Here is a 23,992-nt window from a genome sequence, read left to right on the forward strand (position 1 = left end):
CACTGCCCTGTCTCGGCGCGCGAGTAGAAATCAACTTTCAGTGGGCAGGGGGAGTGCTGGTCCTTGCATGCAGCTATGGCAAGCCAACAGTGCCACAAATACGCCGCTTTCAGTCACGCATCACCAAAAATACATCATAAAAAATGCTATTTTGTCAGTTATTACGGCGCTTTTTTCATCATAATTAAAGATGATGCCGTTAAATACGCCGCCATGTGTCAAAAAAATATGCTGTTTTTCACACTGCAATGGAGCCCTTAAAAAGTGCCGTAAAAAAACAATGTTCAGATGCACACAATGCGCGTAAAATGTGCATGTCTGTGCGCTTCACAACGTGCGAAAAACGAAAGTTACATATGTAACTATGGCTCTATGAATCCTGGATGACCGCCAGGGCCGGTGCATGAAGAAGTGAATCATCACCTTTATGCAAAAGCAGGTCAAGAATAAATATAAACAAAGTCACATGTGACTGTCAGGTGACCTGTGTGACCCTATATAAGTCACGTGACACCAGAAGCTCAGTCCCTTAAACCTTGTCGCCAGCAAACGAGGATTCCAAGGACCAAGTGCTCTGGCGGTCATGGGTGAATGTGAGGAATAATTGTGAAGTACCTTGAGAGTCTGATGTAGTAGGAAAAGCGCTATATAAATGCAGCCCACTACCAGTCCATGTATAAATAAGCGGATAGCTCCAAATAGGATCTCATGGAAGTCAACATTTCTGGCAGGCTATCAAATATGAGCGTTTATTAGCAGCAGGTGAAATCAAACTAAATTTCCCCATGTTTATGAGTTAAATTCTCAGAGCATATGGAACCAAAAATGCAATACATGAATATTTTCATAATTCTTTAATAATTTTCAGCTCATTTGACATTTTATTTACCAGTGATATGCATTTTGTCAGTCAAACGATGATGAACTGAGGAAATGTTTGAGTAAAAAGTAAGTCCCTTTGGCTGCTCCCTTTTTTGCACTCACGGTCACTACAGCAAATCCAAGGTGGACCTGCATGTTAAATTGGCACAAGTTTTACACCGGATGCCCTTCCTGACACCACTCATTAGATGCAGAAATGTAGCATGGATGGAGTTTGAACCGAAAACGTTCCACACTGAAACCAAGTGCACTAACCACTTGGCCGCAAATGTATGAGTAATGTATACAAAGTTTTGATATCAATTTGGGCCGTTTTTGTTCTGTGCAAGTCCTTTTCTCATTCATTAAATGTGTTCCTTGTCATCTGATGTACTGCAAGTCCATTGGAGAGTTTTGTACATGCTCAAAACTGAGTGGCCATCAGGTGCAGAGGTGTCTCAATGGTGGCCCTGCAAGAGACTGGTGTCCTGTCCAGGGTGTACCCCGCCTCACGCCCTATGACTGCTGGGATAGGCTCCAGCCCCTCAGTGACCTTTAATTCTTAAGGTCAGTATCCAGGCAGTTTACCTTGAGGGGCGGGTTTTCTCGGTGAAAACATTGCCAAGCTCATGCAAATACATGTAATTTGGTCACTTTTCAAAGGGGTCAGACTCATCAATAAAGTCAATTTAATGTACAATGGTTCATTTCAGGTCATCTTAGTCTATCAATCTCGAAGCAATGATAGCTGTCAGCTGGCCATTATAAACAAGTTAGAGTCAATAAAAAACAGGCTGATTTCAATAACCTTGTGTGCAGATTTTGCAGATTGCATATTTTGCATATTTTTCTCTTTAATTTGATTAAAAGCACCACACGGAAAAAGTTTGGATTATACAAAGACTTGTAGTGTGATGGCCTTGATTAGACCTGATTAAATAAAATATATTAATCCTCTCTCAACCACAAAACCCTACTGGATGCAGAGACTGCATTCCCACCTCAGTGGAGAAATTCCTAAGTCATCTGGAGATCTTCGGATAAGTTTTGGAGACATTCTCCCATGGTCCAACACTGACTTCCAGAGAAAAACAAGGTTGTAATTCGTGAACTACATGACATGATAATGGCTTAACGTCAGAATCTGAGCTTCTCCAGGACAGGAGAAACCCAAACCTTTATGATCAAGATAAGACAGGACCTCTCCTCATCCAGGGGGGGACCCTTCCCCCACGGCCAGATGGGCCATAAATCGTAGATTCTTCACAGCTAACTTTTATCTTGAGTAAAACAAAGAGAAGACCTTTGGTTTGAAATAAGAATTTACATCAGTATGTCTCTCATTTATACCTAAAGACTTATAATGTTGTTGCATTTATTATTCAAACGAAATGCTTTGCATGTAGTCATTCCATTTATTGATGTGCTCATGTTAACTGGTGTGTGTGTGTGTGTGTGTGTGTGTGTGTGTGTGTGTGTGTGTGTGTGTGTGTGTGTGTGTGTGTGTGTGTGTGTGTGTGTGTGTGTGTGTGTGTGTGTGGTCTTTCGGCAGTATCTAAAATGCTGATGTTGAAGTACTCTGTTTATCCAAAGGATGTGTTTAAATGTCTTGTAATAATGTGTTCACTGGGTGCCTTAGAACAAATAGTATTTCACGTTAATTAATGTGTTTAAATAGTTGAATCATTTCTGCCTGCTCTAAGACATGAAGTGTCTGTGAGATCACACACCCTAAATGGGCAGAGTTTAGTGACGAAAGTCCCCCTTTAAAAGTTAGAACCTCTGCCTCTGCCCTCTCTCTGCTCCCGCTCTTCCTCTTCTGCAACTTTTTCCTCTCTCTTTTACTTAACGCTTAATTCTATTTTGGGCCAAGAGCCCAAAATCTAAGCTAAGCTACCACGTGGCATTTATTCATTCTTTACCTTTGGGACAAACTCAATAGTTTAACCTGACGCTTTTAAGGTGCGTCAAGCTTTTGAATTTTTAAGAAAACTTCCGAGCTGAGCTCTTCAAATTAAGAGCGAATTTACAGAAAAAGCGACTTTTCCTTTTTAATTCAATTTTCAACGCTCTTATTAAAGTTTTACTTTTTCTAAAGTCACAAAGACTTTAATTTGGCTCCAACAATTTTTGAAAGCTACTAAGAACCATTTTCAACAAACACTTTCCACCTCTGGGTCACTGCAAGCTGACAACTTCGCTGATTCCACACGTGACTGCAGCAGCTGGCGAAACCAGCCGACACAGCCCTGGGATCACACCGGGGACACCTCTGAGTGAACCCCTCCGACCCAGGTGAGCTCACGCTGCCCGATATCGACGACGGACGGACGGAACCAGCCCTCCAACAGCAGCTAATCGACCCAGGCCAGGCTCCATGGTTTGTTGTCAACTAGGTGGCTCATCTCCTTTTTCTTTAAAGACATTCTTGTAATATTCTATTTCATATTGGCTTCAAAATTCATCACTAAATTTCAATCAGATGAATTTACTTAAAGTTTTAAGCTTCACCTCTTTCTTCCAACGTCTCATGAGTAAGAAAATTGTTTCCCTGAATGAACGTATTTTTCATCACTGTCTATAAAATGCCAGTCAAATGTTCATTTCTTGTATAAATTGTAAATAAATTGTACATATTTTCTGCTGTGGTTTATTTTGGGTACAGAAGGAAACTCTTGGTCAACAGTATTGAAGAATTCATGATTTTCAGATCAGAGATTTATTAAACCAAATCGAGACTAATTAATTAATTTGAGACTGATAAATTAATGTTTAAATTATGGTACTTATGCCATATAAAAAAAAGAATAAGTGGTGCCCCATTAATGCTTAAATAATAAGTATTAAACCCTAAGTCAATTATTTTGGTGACCCGTTATTTTGGGGCCTAATCCAGTCTAATTCAGTTTGGGAGTTTAATTACTTATTCACTACAACTAAATGCTACATATCAAGGGTCCCCGTAGTGAGGCCTGAATATATGTAAAGCAAAGTGTCTCCACTCAAATCACCAATAATCACTACTTTCTACATTTTATCGGTGCTCTGTGAGCGCAATTCAGTAAATTATTAATAAATTTATTCCAATAAATTTATTAATATTCACTACATTATTATTGGTCCTCCGTGTGAGGTTTAACCCATATTCGTTACATTATTATTGGTGCCCAGTGTGGAGGCATTAATATTCACTACAGACTGAAAAAAAAGAAAAAACAGTGAGTACAACTTTAATGTACCTGTTTATATATTAGCACAAGGTGTTTTTGTGCAGTTGCATCAGGCTCACGGCAGTTTAAAAATACGAGGTCTGTTAGAAAAGTATACAACCTTATTATTTTTTCAAAAACCATATGGATTTGAATCACGTGTGATTGCGTCAGCCAAGCTTGAACCCTCGTGCGCATGCGTGTTTTTTCATGCCTGTCGGTTGCTTCATTCGCCTGTGAGCAGGCTTTGAGTGAGGTGTGGTCCACCCCTCTCGTCTATTTTTTATTGCGAATAAATGTCTGAACGATTTGGATCTTTGCTGCATCAATTTTTTTCCAGAAACTGTGAGAGACCTCCAGGTGGACACTGTTCAAAAAATTAATATGGCTTTCAGGGACAATGTTATGGGGATTAAACATATTATGGGATTACTACCCCTTTAAGGACGGCCAACGACTGCTGAGAGCGCAGCGCGCTCCCAGCACCGATGGACAGGATGACACCCCGCACAAACAACCAGATCATTTCCAACATGAGATACCTGGAATTTTGGTATTGACCCGATACCAACTAAATACAGGCCCAGTATCGCTGATATCGATACCCATACCAATACTTTTTCATATCTAAGCTTCATAGATCCAAAGGATCCAAAAGACCTAGGATAGAATTTCGCCAAACATTGTATGTGACAACAAAATACTTTATTATCACAATCAATATTTTTGTTTAAAAAAAAATCACTCAACACAACTTAAAACAAAATCTTCTGAGGTAGAGGGATGACAAACCACAATACAAGGGTGCACTGCTCCGTGTTGTGTGTGACAGCGCAGCGCAGACAGAGAGTAGACTTTGATGAATCTGCATGCGCAGCTGTCACTGTGTGCGGGAGAGAAAAAAGCTTGAGTATTGATCTTTTTACACGAGGATCGTTCAATATCAATACCAACGTTGGTATCGATATTATCGATATTAGGATCGATCCGCCCACCATTACCCGATGGCCATATGCTGGACTCGGGTAAAAATGCACATGCACAGGATAAATCCAAACTTAATGCACCGTACAGAAATGTGGAAAATGGATTAATTTAATATTGTTTGTCTGCTTGTTAGCTGATTCTGCAGATTGTCGTCTTAACAGTAACCAGGGTACAGATTTTCTGTGGCTTTCACCGAAGTCATCGTCTCTTCATCTTTCTGCTGACTGCAAAAAATCCATTTAATGATCCTCCAACAGAAAAAATACACCATTAACAATGTCAAGTGATTCATTATGACCTGACATAAACGTTTCAGAAACATTCCGTATTGCTTGTGCACAGAGACGCGATTTTAAATTTAACCAGGTTCGTCCCATTAGGATCGAACTCTCTTTTACAAGGGAGGCCTGGATATATATTTTTTTAAGTTTCCAGTCGATCTAACCTGCATGTCTTTGGATGTGGCAGGAAGCTGGAACACCTGGTGGAAACCCACACAAACATGGGGAGAACATGCAAAATCCACATAGAAAGGCCACAGCTGGGAATCGATCCTGTGACCTTCTTGCTGTGAGGCAACAGTGCTAACCACTAAGGCCCTGTGCTGCCCAAATCCAGTGTTTTCTGAATGACCCACTCTGGGAGCCGTTTTCAAATGCTATTGTTTTTGGCCACCCAAACCACCATTTACGTGTGGATGAAATGCCAAAATGATAAGATACACCTAAATCTGTTTCTGTGTGGACGAGGCCTGAGTCCACTGTTTCACTGTTAAACAATCATGCGTCTTTTAAAAAGTACTCAGATCATTTGTCAGATATGACGGGAACATGCGGTTTCCTTTATTGTTATTAGGACTGCTGTGTTCATAATGATCGTTCTAAATAAGTTACAGTAAAGAGAGGGACACAAAGAACAAATCCCCTTTTACAGGGGTTCTCAATGTGTGGGAGAGTGAGCTCACCCCCACCCCCCCGCCCCCCGACAAATGAATAGCTGCGACCCCCCCGACACACATACACACAATTTTAACATTTTTGTGTGTTTCTTTTTATTCTTTTACACATCTTAAACACATTTTAAATATATTTATGTGTTTTTAAGGAACTGTCTATGCATTTACACATTTTACAGCCTTTGTAAACATTCTAAACATATTTTTAAAGAACTTTCTATTGTTTCACACATTTTACACCCTTTTCAAACATTTTAAATGTGTTTTTAAAAAAACTTTCTATTCTTCTATTTTTAGCTTTTGTCATATTTTAAACATCAGTTTTTAACATTTAAACATCTCTGTGTTTTTAAACATCTTTGACATAACTTAACACATTTTAACATAAATATTATTAATTAAACTATGATACAAATTTAGCCTCTCATCTCGTCTCACCTCTTGTTTAGTGCGAGAAATGAGTCTCTGGGTCTTTAATGCACACAGGTGGCTGATGTGGGGAAGCATTGTGGAGAGGAGCAAATGAAGATCATCCTCTACTTTCTTCTTTTTTTGGGTGCCCCAAATTCTGTCTTCTCACTGGTAGATTTACACCCATAATAATGTATCCATTTTGCTCCTGGCATGTTGGCTAACAATGTTTTGTTTTTTCCTTTTTTCCCCTTCTTTTGTTGGTTAACAATGTTTACAGTTATTTTTTTGCCCCCTCCCCCTTCCTAAAGAACTCTGGCCGCCCCCCAGGGGAGCACCTCACAGTTTGAAAACCACTGCCCTATTATAATAAAGAAGGAGACAAATGTCTGCCAGGGCTAACAATGTACCATCTTATAGCATATTAAGGGGTTGACACAAATATTTATCATATTTTATGAAAATAAATCAATTCACTTATAAGATGTTCTTTAACAATATGACACAGATTTTCTTTTCTTTCACTTTGAAGCATGTGATGCGTTTATTCCAGTCCCGACTCTGCATTTTCAAACACATTATGGAAAATGCTTTTGAATAACAACCTGATTCTGTAATTTAATAAACCCATATTAGTGCAGCGGGGAGCTAAAACAATTTTCAAGTGGTGATACAAGCACCAAATTCAGTATAAATACTCCTTAGACATTACTTTTTTGAAAAAGCAGACGAGTCACTTGAAGGTGGTCAGGTAGGGGTCAGTGAGGAATTACACCGGAGTCAGAAAGTAAAAATACTCCGACCATATGGAAAAGTATCCCACATTATTTGTCTAATCGTGACTATTCCAAAAGGGTACAGTTTGGACTAACTATGACTGAATTTGACTGTGACTGGAGTTATGGAGTAAAAACAGTAAAAATGGTGACGAAGATCAACTTCAGTTTGTACAGGGGTCAAAAGTTACAGTTGCTCCAATTTTGGTATAAAGTGAAACAAATGATCATATTAACAAACATGAATGTCTGTTCCTGTGTGTTTTCACGACACAGTTCTTCATGTTGCTGTTTGATAAAGACATTTATTCATATATATATTTGTTTGAAGTGTGAGCATGACTGTTAATTGAATTTAATCAGAAGAAAAGCTCAAACTCGTTTAATGAACACTTGAAGTTTGACCCGACTCGGTTTTAAACACGTGCTAAAAGTTATCAAGCCCTGTTAGGAACTTTCCACCTTTAAAATAATAATCGTTTGTTTTTCATTTCAAGTGTAAAGAAAATTTGTGGTCGTGCATCATGATTTTTTTTTGTTGTTGGTTTTTTTTTTTTTTTTTGTATATACGAGGTCTGTCAATAAAGCAACGGTCCTTTTTATTTTTTTCAAAAACTATATGGATTTCATTCATATGTTTTTACGTCAGACATGCTTGAACCCTCGTGCGCATGCGTGAGTTTTTCCACGCCTGTCGGTGACGTCATTCGCCTGTGAGCACTCCTTGTGGGAGGAGTCGTCCAGCCCCTCGTCGGAATTCCTTTGTCTGAGAAGTTGCTGAGAGACTGGCGCGTTGTTTGATCAAAATTTTTTCTAAACCTGTGAGACACATCGAAGTGGACACGGTTCGAAAAATTAAGCTGGTTTTCAGTGAAAATTTTAACGGCTGATGAGAGATTTTGAGGTGATTCTGTCGCTTTAAGGACTTCCCACAGTGCGAGACGTCGTGCAGCGCTCTCAGCCGCCGTCGTCAGCCTGTTCAAGCTGAAAACCTCCACATTTCAGGCTCTATTGATCCAGGACGTCGTGAGAGAACAGAGAAGTTTCAGAAGAAGTCGGTTTCAGCATTTTATCCGGATATTCCACTGTTAAAGGAGATTTTTTTAATGAAAGACGTGCGGACGGGTCCGCGCGTCGGGACGCAGCCGACGCGGTGCGGCGGCACAGGAAAAACACCTCCGTGTTGATAACCATTTGTAAAATCCAGGCGGCTTTTGATGGCTTTCAGTGGAGTGAGTATATGAGAAATTGTTTAACAGCAGGACATGTTCCAACTTGTCCTTAAGGCTTTCAACAGAGGTGTTTTTCCTGTGGCGGAGCGTCGCGTCGGCTGCGTCCCGACGCGCGGACCCGTCCGCACGTCTTTCATTAAAAAAATCTCCTTTAACAGTGGAATATCCGGATAAAATGCTGAAATCAACTTCTTCTGAAACTTCTCTGTTCTCTCACGATGTCCTGGATCAATAGAGCCTGAAATGTGGAGGTTTTCAGCTTGAACAGGCTGACGACGGCGGCTGAGAGCGCTGAGCGACTTCTCGCACCGTGAAAAGTCCTTAAAGCGACAGAATCACCTCAAAATCTCTCATCAGCCGTTAAAATTTTCACTGAAAACCAGCTTAATTTTTCGAACTGTGTCCACTTCGATGTGTCTCACAGGTTTAGAAAAAATTTTGATCAAACAACGCGCCAGTCTCTCAGCAACTTCTCAGACAAAGGAATTCCGACGAGGGGCTGGACGACTCCTCCCACAAGGAGTGCTCACAGGTGAATGACGTCACCGACAGGCGTGGAAAAACTCACGCATGCGCACGAGGGTTCCAGCATGTCTGACGTAAAAACATATGAATGAAATCCATATAGTTTTTGAAAAAAATAAAAAGGACCGTTACTTTATTGACAGCCCTCGTATGTCACACCGGACTATAATTTGCACGACCTCTCAAACTAGCAAAAACCTATACTCTGAAAAACACGGTAAATGGCAAAACTCTGTTATTTCTTTCAATTAAGTAAATAAATGTCATGATGAATGGATGAAGGTCACAGTTTGCATTTTTTTTTTAGGAGATAATAAGTGAGGCGCTAAGTGAGGAACTTCTTTATAGTATCTACTGAGGTAACCATGCACACTTTTACCCCCGGGGGAATCCACTCCACGCCACTGGACACTTCTAGCGACATTTTTGCCTCTTCAGTGGTGACAGTAAGCGGTTTACTCAGAGGATTATGTTACATTATAATTTCTAAAACATGTTGCACCAAGTAAAGCAATTTTTGTCCTGCTTGAAAGGATGAACTCAACAGCATCTAAAAATAGAAGCGTGGCTGCCCTGGAAAGTTACACTTTGTCAGAAATCCCTCTGAAGCGCGGTCATAGTGTGTATCAGTATATGCTGCCCTCTACTGGTGAGGATGATGCTGGAGTGAGAGCTCTCAGCCTGGTTACTCATGACTCCATAACTCCACATTAAGAGAGGTCGTGTTGCTCTCGTGTTCGTGCTGATTGACGGTGCGGTTTGATGAAGAGAGATGGATGTAATCAGTCAGCAGCAACAAAACCAGAACCCTCTGACAGCCGCTCTGGTTTAGAGCCAAAGTGCCGTCAGCAGACTCATAAGTGCCGCATGATGATAATTAACATGCCAGTTAGACATCTGCTGTGTTTCTGAGGCTGTCTTGAGAATAATGTGTTTACAATAAAGAGGAGAACATAAACGAGCAGAGAGGATCATCGTCTCATAACAGCCGGTGCCAAACCGGGCCGGGCCAGGTTCGGATATGAGGGCTGTGGAAGTGGAAACCCAGGGAGCCATGTATCATATCACATCTGATTAAGTCAAAGCAGAGTCAGCAGCCAAGAGGAATGATGAAGCAGTGCCACATTACCATTGGGTGGCGCTGCTGGTCTCAACAAATCATTCACAGCAAAGTCCACAAGTGATCAGAAATCAAAGGTCAGAGAACCAGAGGTCAGGGAATCAAAGGTCAGGGAACCAGAGGTCAGGGAATCAAAGGTCAGGGAACCAGTGGTCAGGGAGCCAGAGATTAGAGAGCCATATGTTAGGGAATCAAAGGTAAGGGAACAAGAGGTCTGGGAGACAGAGTTCAGGGAATCCAAGGTCAGGGAACCAGTGGTCAGGGAACCAGAAGTCAGGGAGCCATGGGTTAGGGAACTAGAGGTGATGGAGCCAGAGGCTAGGGAGCCAGAGATTAGACAGCCAGAGTTCAGAGAATCAAAGGTCAGGCAGCCAGAGGTCATGGAACCAGAGGTCAGGGAATCAAAGGTCAGGGAACCAGAGGTCAGGGAGCCAGAGATCATGGAATCAATGGTCAGGGAACCAGAGGTCAGTGAGCCAGAGATTAGAGAGCCATATGTTAGGGAATCAAAGGTCAGGGAACCGGAGGTCAGAGAGCCAGAGCTCAGAGAATTAAAGGTCAGGGAAACATGGTCAAGGAATCAGAGGTCAAGGAGCCAGAGATTAGAGAGCCAGGGGTCAGGGAGCCACAGATCAGGGAATCAGAGATTACAGAGCCAGAGGTGAGGTCAAGGAGCAGCCAGTGATTTCTAAATGCTTCAGAGCACACAATCAAGACCAGAGTTTAAAAGAAAAAAAAAAAAAAACACTTCACTAACCACAAGATGGTGGTGTTGCACTACAAAAAAATAAAAGGCAGTCAGCACGATGTTGGATGTTTTTGTCTGGCTGCTCTCACGTCACAAAGATTTCACATAGATCTGTGAATGATTTTATGTTTTTAATATTCTATCTAATGTGTAGCACATTCTTGAAGAAAATCATCTGTGAAATATAAAACACTATATTTTGTTATATTTTTTATTTTGATTGACCCTTTAGCAAAAATGTGGCTTTATTTACATGAAAATCTAATTTTTAATCAAGAACATTCAAGTTCCCAGCTTTCAGTCTTATTAACTTAATCTGTAAATACAGTGCCAGTGTGCCAAATCAACACTTATACATTTAAAACATCACATTTTACTCCACACTGGCTAAAGCACCATTCAGGGTTCATTTTTAAGATATGTGTTGTACTTTTTAAAATTTTCTTTGTGTAAAATTAAAGTGTATGGCAGTGCTGACCTGCCCCCTCTCTTTCATCATGTCCATCTGTGGGGTGACGTGTAATTGACCTGAAGTGAGTTTCTTCAAGGTTATTTTCTGTTGTTTCTCAGACACAGACAGACAGGTTATGTTTTGTTGATGATGTCTTGCAAAATGAAAACCAATAATAACCATAAATGCTGCCTTCATGATGATTTTCCAGCTCTCAATTGTCCATTTCTTGTCCTAATGTGTTATGTTTTTTTTCTCAGCTGACACCAAGCATCAGATAATTTTTTAAGATAAGATAAACTTTATTGATCCCACAATGGGGAAAATCACTTGTTGCAGCAGCAAAATTTGTACAGTAGTAAAGAAAAAAAAAATGACATGAAAGAAAGGTGACAAATATATATATATATATATATATATATATATATATATATGGTGAATGCATAAATACTGGTGTAAATGGACTATGTAAAAATAGAACATAAGTAAATATGTATAGATATGGTTCAATTGTTGCACAAATTAGCAATTTTATTTTATTCTGAAAATTCTCTGCAACATGAAAAAGAAACCAAAGTTCTGGAGCAGGTTTTCATCCAGGATGTCTCTGTGCGTTGCTGCATTCATCTTTCCCTCAATCCTGACTAGTCTCCCAGTTCCTGCTGCTGATAAACATCCCCACAGCATGATGCTGCCACCACCATGCTTCACTGTAGGGATGGTGCCTGGTTTCCTCCAAACATGTCGCCTGACATTCACACTGAAGAGTTCAGTCCTTTTCTCTTCAGATGTAAAGGGGGGTTTCCCTGATTTTCCCAGGTTAATGTGTAAGTTATCGGGAGCGAACGCAGAAGATTTAAAAACTGAGACAACTGACTTCAATTTTAGATGCTTTGAAAGATGCCTTTACTAAACAGAAATTTGCTACAACCAGCTTGCAAGCTGATCACACAGCGCTCTGCCTACCTCTTCCACCTGTTCTCCAGCTCCACACCCAGATGGGCGGGCCGTTGCCCTAAGCGTGGATCAGTCAAGTTATGTGATTGGCTGAAAAAGGTTGTATTTGACATTTATGTGTGGTGACTGCTCATGTTCTATATAAATGATATGTGTAAAAGTAAAACTGTGATTTGTCTGTGTAGCGTGGTAAGCAAAAGAACAGGATGCATCATGGTGTTCCAGAAGAGATATGAAGTGGCCATGAGACATACTGTCCAAGACAGACCAGAGAATTTTGTTTCTCATGTCTGAGAGTCCTTCAGGTGCCTTTTGGTAAACTCCAGGCCGGCTGTCATGTGACTTTTACAAAGGAGTGGCTTCCATCTGGCCACTCTACCACAAAGGCCTGATTGGTGGATTGCTGCAGAGATGGTTGTCCTTCTGGAAGGTAACTTCTCCTCTCTCCACACAGGAATGCTGGAACTCTGACAAAGTAATCATTGGGTACTTGGTCACCTCACTGACTAAGGCCCTTCTCCCCTGATCCCTCAGTTTAGTCTAGGGGTGAGCAACGAGAGCCGAGACACTGCAGATTTTCCTTGCAACCAATCACCTCAGCAAGTGGGTTACTGATGAGCTTCTTCCCTGAAGATAAACACCTGATTGTCAAAGAAATCACCTGCTGAGGTGATTGGTAGCAAGGAAAACCTGCAGTGTCTCAGCCCTTTATGGCACATAATTACCCACCTGTGGTTTAGATGGGTGGCCAGCTCTAGGAAGAGTCCTGGTGGATCCGATCTTCTTCCATCTGTGGATGATGGAGGCCACTGTGCACATAGGGACCTTCGAAGCAGCAGAAATGTTTCTGTACCCTTTCCCAGATCTGTGCCTCCAGACAATCCTGTCTTGGAGGTCTAAAGACAATTCCTTTGACTTCATGCTTGCTTTGTGCTCTGACATGCACTGTCAACTGTGGGACCTTATATGTAGACAGGTGTGTGTCTTTCTAAATCATGTCCAATCACTTGAATTTACCCCAGGTGGACTCCAATTAAGCTGTAGAAACATCTCAAGGTTGATCAGTGGAAACAGGATTAACCTGAGCACAATTTTGACCTTCATGGCAAAGGCTGTGAATACTTATGTACATGTGATTCCTTAAGTTTTTTGTTTGTTTTGTCCTCTCATTTTTAATAAATTTGCAAAAATCTAAAAAAAAAAAAAAACCTTTTTCACATTGTCATTATGCAGGTGCTGAAGGATGTAGTGGCAATGTTAACCACATCTACAGAGCTGTGGACTCTCTCAGTGAAGTGTAGAGGGTTTAAAAGAGAATCTGAGTGTTCTTTCAGGTGGAACAGCATGAGGTGCTCGAATGAGTTCATGACTAGCCCCCTATCGTACGCTCTGTGCACCTATGACTGCTCTCCAACACACCCAACCAACCCGTTATCAAATATGCAGATGATACCACAGTGATTGGACTCATCTGCGACGGGGACAAGACAACATACAGGGCCAAGGTGGAAGAACTGTCACTCTGGTGCTCAGAGAACAACCTGAACCTGAATGTTCACAAGACAAAAGAACTCATCATGGACTTCAGGAAGAACAGACAGGATCACTCCTTCACTCTCCTCATAAATGGAGAACATGTGGAAACTGTCACCACCTCCAGGTTTCTGGGCAACCACATCTCTGCAGACCACACTTGGGCCCGGTTTCATAAAGTAGTCTAATCTTCTTTAGTCAAATAAACACACTTAGTTGACTAATTTTTTTTACGTTAGTTGTTGCACAGTGCCTAGTTAGCTAAAGTTTTGCGTTACCCGACTAAAGTTTTTAGCCTGGTACAGAGGAGGCTAATCTTATTTTAGTCAACAAAACTTCAGTGTCTGACCTCAAAAATTGGCGGCTATCATGTACCACTACTTGATGGAACACTCAAGAGCACCCCTATGTCACTCATATTCCTCCAAAAGGAGACCTTCCTCCGCTTTTGGCCGTGGTTGCAGCAGATGACGACCGTTATGTGTTTGTGACCTTTCTCACATTAGCCGCTGGGCATTGATGTTATGTTGAGCAGCATTGTGTGCACAAAAAGGTTTGACGGAAGTGTAGAAGAAGAAACTGAAGAGTAAAACTGCTAGGCTAAGAGCTAAGCACGTCATTCTGCAATTTGTATGTGTCTGTAAATGGTAATAAAGCCAGTTAACGAAACAAAGGCTACAAAGTTCATGACAACAATCAAAGTAAACAAAACTGTTGTTGGAGCCATCTCTTGGCAACTGCACACGCAAGGCCGTTATGCCTGTGAAAACCGTCGACTAACGTAAGACGGCTAATCTACAAGTTTAGTCGTCAATGTGAAATAGCGATTAGACGGATAGTACGCAGCCCAGTCTCATGGAAAGTCGTGATACAGCAGCACGAAATATACATCAATCTATTGGTTTGTGATATTGTGACAAAAAGCACCTCATTTTCATCACGGCAGCACAAATTCATTCTAATTCATTCTGTGATGGCTGCACAAAATTAACAGTGAAGCGGGGGATGTCGGGTTGGCTATGGTTAGGGTAGGAGGAAGGAGTAGGATTAGGTTATGGTTAAGGTTAGGGTTGGGAGTAGGGTTAGTAATAGTGAGTTAAAAAAAACCCGTCCCTAAAATTTGACTCATTTCGTGAAGGGAGGATGAATACAGTACGATACAATACCCTTTATTGTCCCCAAGGGGAAATTTGTCTTGGACTTCAAGTACTCTGCAAACATTTCTGTCTCAAAAATCAATAAATACATGTTGGACAACTAACTGTAGTCGACTAAGTAAGTTTAATAGACTGAAAACTTAGACTGCTTTAGGAAATGGGCCCTGGTCCTCCAACATCAAAATTCTGGTTAAGAAGATCTCAGCAGCAGCTACACTTCCTGCATATCCTCAGGAATTACAATCTGGACATGAAGCTCCTCGGTGGAGAGCGTGCTGACATACCGTCTGGGTGTGTGATACACAGCTTCCACAGCCAAGGACAGAAAGGTGGTGCAGAGGGTCATCAACACTGCCCTAAGGATCATCGACTGCCCTCTGCCCAGCCTGGAAACATTGTCACATCCTGATGCTCATTCTAGGAAAACCCTGGCCCTCACAAAAGACCCCTCATACCCTGCCTACCCCCTGTTTGACTTGTTACCCTCCAGGAGACGCTACAGGTCAACAAAATTCCACACTAGCAGGATGTCAAACAGCTTCTTCTCCTGGGTTATACATACTGCAAACACTAATGGGCACACACACACACACACACACACACACACACACACACACACACACACACACACACACACACACACACACACACACACACACACACACACACACACACACATACCAACAGACCTACTCTCATACCACCCCCCAAACCCAATCACTGCCCTAAATGTGCCTGCATTGTTCACAATCACTGCACTAAATGTTTACAATGTAGTGTGGACACTCAACACCCGATGGGCATAATTCACCATACCAAGTGTGTTTCTTGTTTGTGTGTGGTAACACGCCCGGATGTGTGACCAACATACCAAAGTGTTGCCACCGGTGCCACTGGTGGTTAAAGTGTGTCCTCTGTCTGTTCTCTGTCCTGGCTTGCCAATGCATATTCGTGTGCTGGTCACATGTTGCCTTGTGTTAAGTGCATACAAAGGTCTCTGTCTGTGAATACTGGGAACAGTTGGTCAGCAGTGCTTTAAGGTGGAGGAGACTGAGTCATGTCCAACTGCATTCAGGGGTTTCTGCCTCTAAATATGTTGATTTTTTAATCTGAAGGTCTTGAAGCTCCCCCAAGTTCTTAAGTTGGCTTTGCTTTCAATCTTCTCAAGTCATCCCTTTTGATGACTTTCTTTTTCAACCACGCTTTTCACTTCCAGTCAATGATCCACTACAATGCTTTGATTCAGTACTCCTAACAGCCAGCCCTTTCAGCAATGGCCTTCTGTGTCTTACCTTCTTATGGAGGGAGTCAATGTGTGTCTTCTGGAGAACTGTCCAGTCAGCAGTCTTCTTCATGATTGTGGCTGTGTGTACTGAACCACACATTGTTGCCGGGGGTGACAGCTGTCACTCATTATCTCTTGACAGCTGTCACCCATCTACACTTCATCATCTCACTCCATAAAGACCGGATGTCATCTCCACCTCGTTGCCGAGATATCATCTACCTAAGGAGGTAAATTCTCAGCTGTTGTGATTGTCCGTTAGAGACAATATTTTTGCTTGTGCTACTTTTGCAGTTGGGTTTCTGTGAGTGCTTGTAGCTGAGGCTGAGTTGGGACTGACGCCTTCTCACCCCAACATTTGATAAGTACACTTACAACTGCACATGCCTGCTCTGAATGAGAGCTGGAGGTGGAATATCCACCATAAGTGTTACTGGGTGTTCATACACCCACATCTGATTGTTTCTGCTCCTTGCCAGCAGTACCAGATCCGACACGCGGAGACGGTGGCCACCTGGGGACGCGGAACTTGGCGGCTCCAGTATTTTCCAGGTTCGGTGGCGGAGGAAATCGTGTGGTTCCGGTTCTTCTCAGGACAGACGTCTTCTATCCTCGAGCCTGCCCACACGACACCTTTGTTAATTGATTTTTGTACATATTCTGTAATCTGCTGTGTTGAGTTGTGCTATTCACAACAGTAAAGTGTTCATATTTGACTTCCTCCATTGTCCGTTCGTTTACGCCCCCTGTTGTGGGTCCGTGTCACCACACTTTCACAACACTCATGGTATTTATATTGCATAAGTAGAGTTACTCAAACCTGGAATTAAATGTTCTAATACAACCCCAATTCCAATGAAGTTGGGACGTTGTGTAAAATGTAAATAAAAACAGAATGCAATGATTTGCAAATCCTCTTCAACCTACAGTGAGGAAAATAAGTATATGAACACCCTGCGGTTTTGCAAGTTCTCCCACTTAGAAATCATTGAGGAGTCTGAAATTTTCATCTTAGGTGCATGTCCACTGTGAGAGACATAATCTAAAAAAAAAAAAAATCCGGAAATCACAATGTATGATTTTTTAATAATTTATTTGTATGTTACTGCTGCAAATAAGTATTTGAACACCTACCAACCAGCAAGAATTCTGGCTCACACAGACCTGTTAATTTTTCTTTAAGAAGCCCTTTTATTCTGCACTCTTTACCTGTATTAATTTCACCTGTTTGAACTTGTTACCTGTATAAAAGACACCTGTTCACACAATCAATCACACTCCAACCTGTCCACCATAGCCAAGACCAACGAGCTGTCTGAGGACATCAGGGACAAAACTGTAGACCTGCACAAGGCTGGGATGGACTACAGGACAACAGGCAAGCAGGTTGGTAGAAGACAACGACTGTTATGATTATTTATTAGAAAGTGGAAGAAATACAAGATGACTGTCAGTCTCCCTTGGTCTGGGATTCCATGCAAGATCTAACTTTGTGGGGTAAGGATGATTCTGAGAAAGTTCAGAATTACACAGGAGGACCTGGTCAATGACCTGAAGAGAGCTGGGACCACAGTCACAAAGATTACATTAGTAACACATGATGCTGTCATGGTTTAAAATCCTGCAGGGCAGCAAGGTCCCCCTGCTCAAGCCAGCACATGTCCAGGTCCATTTGAAGTTCACCAGTGACCATCTGGATGATCCAGAGGAGGCATGGGAGAAGGTCATTTGGTCAGATGAGACCAGAATAGAGCTTTTTGGAATCAACTCCACTTACCATGTTTAGAGGATGAGAACAACCCCAAGAAAACCATCCCAACCGTGAAGCATGGGGGTGGAAACATCATACTCTGGCGGTGCTCTTCTGCAAAGGGGACAGGACGACTGCACCGTATTGAAGGGAGGATGGATGGGGTCATGTATTGCAAGATTTTGGCAAACAACCTCCTTCCCTCAGTAAGAGCATTGAAGATGGCAATGACCCCAAACACACAGCCAGGGCAACTAAGGAGGGGCTCCGTAAGAAGCATTTCAAGGTCCTGGAGTGCCCTGGCCAGTCTCCAGACCTGAACTCAATAGAAAATCTTTGGAGGGAGCTGAAACTCTAAACCTGAAAGATCTAGAGAAGATCTGTATGGAGGAGTGGACCAAAATCCCTGCTGCAGTGTGTGCAAACCTGGTGAAAAACTACAGGAAACGTTTGACCTCTGTAATTGCAAACAAAGGCTACTGTACCAAATATTAACATTGATTTTCACAGGTGTTCAAATACTTATTTGCAGCAGTAACATACAAATAAATTATTTTGAAAAATCATACATTGTGATTTCCGGATTTTTTTTTTTTTTTTTTTAGATTATGTCTCTCACAGTGGACATGCACCTAAGATGAAATTTTCAGACCCCGCCATGATTTCTAAGTGGGAGAACTTACAAAATCGCAGGGTGTTCAAATACTTATTTTCCTCACTGTATATTCAATTGAATACACCACAAAGACAAGATTCAGTTGAATGTAGGTTGAAGAGGATTTGCAAATCATTGCATTCTGTTTTTATTTACATTTTACACAATGTCCCAACTTCACTGGAACTGGGGTTGTACTAAAGGATTATTAACTGAACGCGAGGTCTCTACAGGAAAATATCAGACCTCTGTGGTTTTTGCACACACCTTGCTAACACTCAACCCATACTGTCAAGACCTCAGTCTGATATTTTCGTACAGACCAAGTTTGGTGTCGATTGCTTAATTACTGTGGCAGTTCACCCCGAACACAAACTGTGCCACATACATACATCCATACATACCTACATAGATTGACCGGAAATCAGCCAATCAGAGCGACCGTACAATCGCAGCCATATAATAAACTGAGATATTTTTCCAGCTGTAGGCCATAAGATTGGAACATTATCATTTATATGTAATGTAATAACAATATATTTTCACTTTTTAAAGTATCTGATAAAAACTAATTTTTTTTCACAATATTCAAAGTTTAGATGGACCTGTATACATTCATCTGTTTATTTTTTCATAATAAACAGATAAATGTATTGTAGACCGATGTTGCATTTGTTTCATTCATCCATTCCTTGTGACGTTTATTTAAAAAAAACCTTCATTACAAGCACTGCATTTATGCATTTTTTTGTTACCTCCGCCAAGGAGGTTATGTTTTCAGTCGCGTCCGTTTGTTTGTTGGTTGGTTGTTTGTTCGCAGGATTACTCAAAAAATCCTCAACAGATTTCAATGAAATTTTTACCAGGGGTGTATCTTAGCCTAACTTAGAAGTCACTAAATTTTAGTAATGATCCGGAACACGATCCAGATGCAGTAATTTTTTTAAGGATTCTTTATCATTGCAGGATAGGCCAATTTCAACATTTTTGCATCTAACTTCATGAAGACGGGTCACAAAGGCTGAACAAAAATTAAGTTACGACACAACAATAATTTAGCAAAAAAATAAACTTGTTATAAGAAAATTTAAAAAACTTGTGTAGTTCATGCAGTTTCTCTTTATAAATACATTTGCTGAAAAGCTAAGGGTTTAACCACTGCATCTGAAATATCACAGTTTATGTGTGAAACGACATGGAATAAGTCTCTTTGCCAAAGGGTATTCCATGTGACAGTGACCATGTCAGTGACCCTATGGCCTTGGCGGAGGTTTGCGCTCTCCGAGTACTTCTAGTTTTAAATCTGTTTTAAAATGTCAACATCCCATCATCCCTTTGCTATCGCCCATCCAACATCGGTAGAACAGATGTCTTTCTTCTCAGTTGTCCTTTGGTGCCTCCTGGTGGATCCCGTGATGTTCTCAGGTCAGATGTGAGACGGTATAATCCCACAGGTTCTTCTTGCACTTAAACAAGTTGAAAATATTTTCAAAGGAAAACATCCTGTTACTGAACTGGTTCCTGTCAAAGTGGAAGGAGTTTGTTCATTCTTTACCGACAAATGTAGTACTGAAATCTGAGTACCCATTTTTAGCTCCAGGAATGATGAGTGTCCCTTTAAATATGTCATTTGATTGTTCATTTCCCTTTTACTTTACCACCCTGCACAGACAATCTGGCTGTGGGTTAAAGCTAAAACTGCTCTGAAAGTGTTCCCAGCTCTCCTGCTGTGCGGCGCTGACGGCCTCGGGTTTGGAGTGGCTGGCAGTGAAACAGAAACATGGTGTTTGACTGATTGAGTCGAGTCTGCGTCTGTCTGATCAGCTCAGATCTGCCAGCAAAGTCACAGTCAAGGAAAAGTCCCATCTGCCAGGTATCCTGTCTGTGTGTGCATATGTTTGTCCTCATGGCCAAAAGCACATGTGATGGATTGAATAATCAGCAATCGATTAACATCCCTGGTCTCATATGGAGTACTTTCATATTCTGAAATAGTATAAACATCTCCATTTTATATCATAGTTGAGGTTAAAAATATATACTTCCTGTTGTGACAGTTCTACTACAGTAGTTTTGTGTTTCTTCATGCCTTATGTTCAAAATGCCATCCTAATTCCAGCAGTATTATCAGTAGTTGTAGTTACCAGAGGGAGACAGCAGGTGGAGCGTAATGCTGTTGCGCTACCTTATGGTGCACGTGGCACGCTACTCTCAGCCATTACACTCATGGCCTGAGGAAAGTTTGTCTGTTCACTCATTACTCCCCTTTTCAGGTTTGTATCCCTCATAATAAGAGTTGTTGTTTACTTGAGTGTTAGTTGAATGTTTAGACACACTCGGAAGAGAATTTCTGTTGTAGTATGTCCATGCATTGTCAAGTAATTAAGCTAATTACCTGGTGACGAGTAAAGGGGTAGCCACGTGAGCTAACCGGTGGCGAGGCTAGCTGCACCGTGCTGTGGTCTATATTGTGTGTATTTGGCCTTTCATACTGAAAGCATCGGAAGCATGAGAGGTGTCAGGAATCGGTCTAAAAAGCATTATTTTCAATGAGACGCGTTGCTTATTAGAGGCGTCAGAAGTGTCGCTTCAAAAGCCGAGCTAAAGCATCGCTTCTTGTCGGCAGGCTGACGCGGTCAAAGTTCAACCCAATCCAACTTTCGACGCTCTGAGCTGTGACAAAGCTTCGCGATGTCCAATAGGAAGGATGCGTCGGTCCAAAACAAGGTGCTTTGGACCAATGGTTTCTGCCACTAGTCTTAGTGGCAGAAACCGTTGGTCCACTAAGACTAGTGGCAGAAACCACTGATCTGTAGAAAACAGAAACGTGTCACAGGACTGCCAATTTACAGAGCAGTTTTCTGAAGAAAAATCCTTGGAAATGTTGTTGTTGTTACCTCAAAATTTCTGATTACTGTTAAAAAAAGTTCAGAACACTTGTAATTAAAATAGCTAAATAAATCAATAAATGGTTCTGTAGAAAACTTTCATCTGTAAATAAAACCACCTGTTATTTCAGATTAGACAATTTCTTGTTTAACATAAGGAACCTTGGACATTTATTTTTAGACAAAGAAAATAACATGGAAATTTGTACATTTTTTTTTTAAGTCTGGTAGATTATTTGTATCTCATTTCAACCAGAAAAACAGACACTGTACATAAATACAAATGTTTATTATAAATGCAACAGGAAATAATTTAACAATGACTGCAGTGTGATTGTAAAGTAGGATTTCTGTGACATAAACCGCATGATGAATTTTTTTTATAGTCATTTCAACTTGTAATTTCGCAAAAATATGTAATTGCCTTTAATGTTGTTATCAGGACAGAGTCACTTCTAAAATATGAATCTGAGCGCAATAAGTGGAGAGCTTCTACCGGTGCAAATGTCTTTTGACTTTGATTCATGGACATTTTTAATGATCCATTCATTTATTGTTAAAATATAAAATGAAACAGCTTTTTAAAAAATAATAAAATAGTTGCTTTTGAAAGAGCCTTTTATTTAGAAGCAGGTGATGATGGATTCTCGGGACCAGATGAAGGTCTCTTCTGCAACTTTGAACTCTGGTGGTTTTGCTGAAGACATTTTTCTCCTATTTTGAAGAGCACAGATGTTTTCTTTCAACTGGACTTCATGGTGTTCAGCTCATCAATTGAACTTTTTGAAGTGCATCTGTATTTAGCAGTGTTGTATAAAGTACCGGAAAATCACACTTAAGTAAAAGTACAGATACCCATTTAAAAAATGACTGGTAGAAGTTCAAGTGACTGATTGAAATGCTACTCAAGTAAAAGTCTTAAAGTATCTAGTATTTATTGTACTTAAGTATGACAAGTAATGTACAAGTAAATGTACTCAAATATTGAAAGTAAAAGTACAAGTAAATGTTAATAATCAAAAACGGACTGATTTTTTTTTTTTTTTTTTTTTTTAATAAAAGTTTATCTAGGCTTGTAAATGACTGGTAGTGTTAAATACTGAAAATTGTGCACATCACACAAAAACACCAGAAACAAGGTTTCAAAACCTAAATGAGAGTAGGCTACTCACTAGGTGTTCACAGAAAACAGTTATTTATTTCTATATGTATTTATTTATTTTCATTGTTACATGATTTTATCTTTTCTATTGTGTTTTGTTTCATTAGGTTTTTTTGTCTCTTTCTCTAAAATTGTAACATTATTAGTCTATTATTATTGACTATTATTGTTGTTGCTATAATACTGTATATGAATAAAAAAAAAATACAATTTGACTCTTTTACGACAACAAATGTTAAGCCATTAATTATACAGAAAACTAGAAGCACTCAGAGAGTGCAAACCTCCGCCAAGGCCATGGGGTCACTGACGCCATAACATCTACACACCGTGGAATCATTGAACCTAAAAAAGTCTAACGATGTTTGCTCAGTAGTAAAAAAAGTTTCATCTGCTGTGACTGGATAGCATGTATCCTTAGCGCTTGGCATCACAGTTTATTGCAACTTGCACCTTTCCCAGAAGCTACTGTCATCTGAGCACTGATATTGATATTGCATGTGCTTATAGACAAAAACAAATAAGAGACAAAATTCAATTTATTATTCTACTAAACTGGAAATATATGAATTTTTTTAACATTTCTGAAACACTTCTCTAAACAAGGCCATAGGGTCACTGACCCTAAAGAGATTCCCTCCTTGGCACAGTGATCTATTCAACAATTCAGTGTTACAACCAAAACTATGATACATACACTTTTCTTTCCTTTATATTTGACATCTTTGACCATGAAAACATACCACTAGAACTTGGAATCACTTTTATGTCTTTATTAGTTCAAAACTTATTGTATAAAAATGATTTTTCAGTAATGGCGGTTTTCTTCTGGATCTAACTCCATTACATTTGAAGCTACATCAAATCTGATGACACCTTACTGAATCAGTACAGATTCAGCTACAATTTGGTGTTAGTTGTGCATCTCTAGCTTTATTTGTCACCTCACACTGACACATTTTCTATTATCCCTATATTTTTGCATATTCTGGATCACCAGATCTGGAATCCGGATCCGATCATCACCAAACTTTGTTGTTTGATAGAACATTTGACTATGTTACACCCTAATGTTTTTCAAGCCTTTCTGCCTTGTTTTTGTGGAGTTAGAAACGAGAAAGTCAAAATTCCCCCCTATATCCCGCAATGGTGAAGAATCCTTTAAAAAATTCCTGGATCCGGATCGTGATCCGGATCACCACTAAAATTGAATCACTTGTTCCTCTTGTCATTTCCAACCACGCCACAAAATTTCATCAAAATCCATTCAAAACTTTTTGAGTTATCCTGCTGACAAACAGACAAACAAACAAACGCGACCGAAAACATA

This window comes from Thalassophryne amazonica, chromosome 3 (assembly GCF_902500255.1).
Source record: "Thalassophryne amazonica chromosome 3, fThaAma1.1, whole genome shotgun sequence".
Classification (NCBI taxonomy): Eukaryota; Metazoa; Chordata; class Actinopteri; order Batrachoidiformes; family Batrachoididae; genus Thalassophryne; species Thalassophryne amazonica.